The sequence below is a fragment of the Pteropus vampyrus genome, unplaced genomic scaffold (genome assembly GCF_000151845.1).
Source record: "Pteropus vampyrus isolate Shadow unplaced genomic scaffold, Pvam_2.0 Scaffold80, whole genome shotgun sequence".
NCBI lineage: Eukaryota > Metazoa > Chordata > Mammalia > Chiroptera > Pteropodidae > Pteropus > Pteropus vampyrus.
The window spans coordinates 3,218,422-3,220,749 of NW_011888861.1; the positions used below are offsets into that span (position 1 = coordinate 3,218,422).

The 2,328-nt window shown below is 40.8% G+C and overlaps 1 pseudogene; it reads right to left on the reverse strand.

The window, feature by feature from the left end:
* Nucleotides 1-31: 31 nt before the first annotated feature.
* On the reverse strand, nt 32-150 carry LOC111741602 (annotated as a pseudogene).
* Between the last annotated feature and the right edge of the window lie 2,178 nt (nt 151-2,328).

The window sequence follows — 2,328 nt, forward strand, 5'->3', positions numbered from 1 at the left end:
TTTTATTTATGTTTATTTATTTACTTTTTTACACCTATAGTACCTGGTCTTCCTAGGTGGTCTCCCATCCAAGTACTAACCAGGCCCGACCCTGCTTAGCTTCCGAGATCAGATGGGATTGGGCTTGTTCAGGGTAGCATGGCCATAGACTAATATTCAACATTTTAAAGTTTTGATTTTTCTCATTTGTAAAACACAGGGTTGTTTTGATTATGAAAGGAGACTATCTATGTAAAGTGTTTGGAACATGATTACTGGGAAAGAGTCCTACTTGATCCCAACCATACTCTGACCTCGTTCTTTTTTCTGGGTTATCCAAGCCTCTCATCTGGGTTCGCTCCACTCCCCCAGCACAAGAAGGGTAGAAGGGTGTTTAAGAAGAGCCACACCCAATCCATATTTGCTTTACTTCTAGTGGCAACGCTTTCCCTGCAACTTCCCTTCCCTATCTACTGTTTTACATGAACACCAGGACATTTAAGATTGGCTGGTCTCACACAGGGAAGACACTCTTCTGATGTGAAGTGTCCACCTGTTATGTGTTCAGACTTCCTATCATTGTGAGAAGTTTGTCTTGAACAGAATATTATTTTCTTCTAAAAGCTGTGACTTAGTAGATGCTCCTGTTTTCCTTTCTTTTACCTTCCATATTTACTTGTGTGTTCATTCCAATACCCCATGTTCTTTGGAGATCATTTCTTAGAAAGAGGAAGCAATGTTCATGTAAAAGCACCAAAACAGATTGAAGGACACTGCTTTGTGCAGTGAGAGGACTGGCTAATCCTACCCTTGGCTAGCTTAGTCCCTAGAGGGTGACAGAAAAGAGAATCAAGTGGAGAGCAGAAATAGTTCCATGTAAACACTCAGGCACCAATATCCTCATCCAAGAAATTGCTATGAATGTCAAGAGCATCATATTTTCTGAGGCAGGATCAGAGACGAGCCAAACTCTAGGCCATGCCAATGGAAGGAAAAAATATTATTGTAGTTTTCCTTGCTTATTAATACCCAGTTTTCCCGAGCTGACATTTCTCTTAGTGCTAGAAGGAAGCAAACATGTCTTTGGCCTTCTCTGACTCTTGGTATCAAGCTCAGTTTTACAATGGAAGAGCCTAAACTTATTCTAATGGTCTATCTCTATCAACACAGAGGCCAGGGCGAATCCATAAGATAGGCTCTGTGGTTAGATGAAGATGGACACTGGATAGCATGTGGTGTCTGGGCCTCTTGGACGGCCAAGAATGCTGCCCTTTCCAGGATAGCTAAAGGAATGGCAGTGACCAGACACCTCTGGAAATTCTAATCAAGCTTTCTGAGAATAGCACAAATGCTTTGGGCAGCCACTCCACCCTGAGTGGCGCTTCTGAGCCTGGCCTGTCATTTGCTGAATATCGTACAGTGTATTATTCTGGTTGTGGACTCGACCACTGGGCCTGGGGCCAGGGAAGGTCCTGTTTCTGTTGAGAGAGTCAGGAATGCTTTCCATTTGGTCCTGTCTCGGATAACATGCAGATGCTTTAACCCATAAAAATAAATCCAATTCTCTCAGATCTAATGTGTATTTGGATCTTTATATATAGATGATAGGAGCTATATTTCATTATTGGCATTAATAGAAAAAGCAGGCACTGAATATCTGTAAGATGAAGCCTGTGAAGCTATTTCAAAGCCTATAATTATCTAGATAACTGGGGGGAAATGCAATAGATTTCAATAAAATGATAAGGTAGATTTTTAAAATTCTAAAGACAATATTTGAATTGATAGTTATAAATATTGTTCAAGCAGGCCTAACTTTATTTCTTAATTAGTAAAAAATAAGGAAACCATTTCTGATTACTTTAGATCCAGATCATGAATGAATAGACATTTCTGTCCCAGAATGAGACTTGTTTTTCTAAAGGAACATTAACTGTGGCAAAGCCTACAGCTTATGAATTCGTCCAGAGCACCACCTAGTGAAGGGATAAGTATTGAGGGAGGGATAGTATAAAATATACATGAGTTTAAATATCTTGTTAAGAGAAATGAAGTGAAAACCCTTCTTGCCTCTATTTTTTAAATGATTCTCCTAAGCTGTACACATATATTTTGCCTCAGTAAATATAGCTTAGTGAACATAACCAACCATTTCTCAAGCAAGTCAGAATCTGATAGTGCAGATTAAGGCAGCGGTCCCCACCCAACCTTTTCGGTACCAGGGACCGGTGCTCCTGTGAGAATCCAATGCCTGATGATCTGAGATGGAGCTGAGGCGGTGATGCTAGCACTGGGGAGTGGCTGCAAATACAGATGAAGCTTCACTCACTCTCCCACTGTTCACCTCCT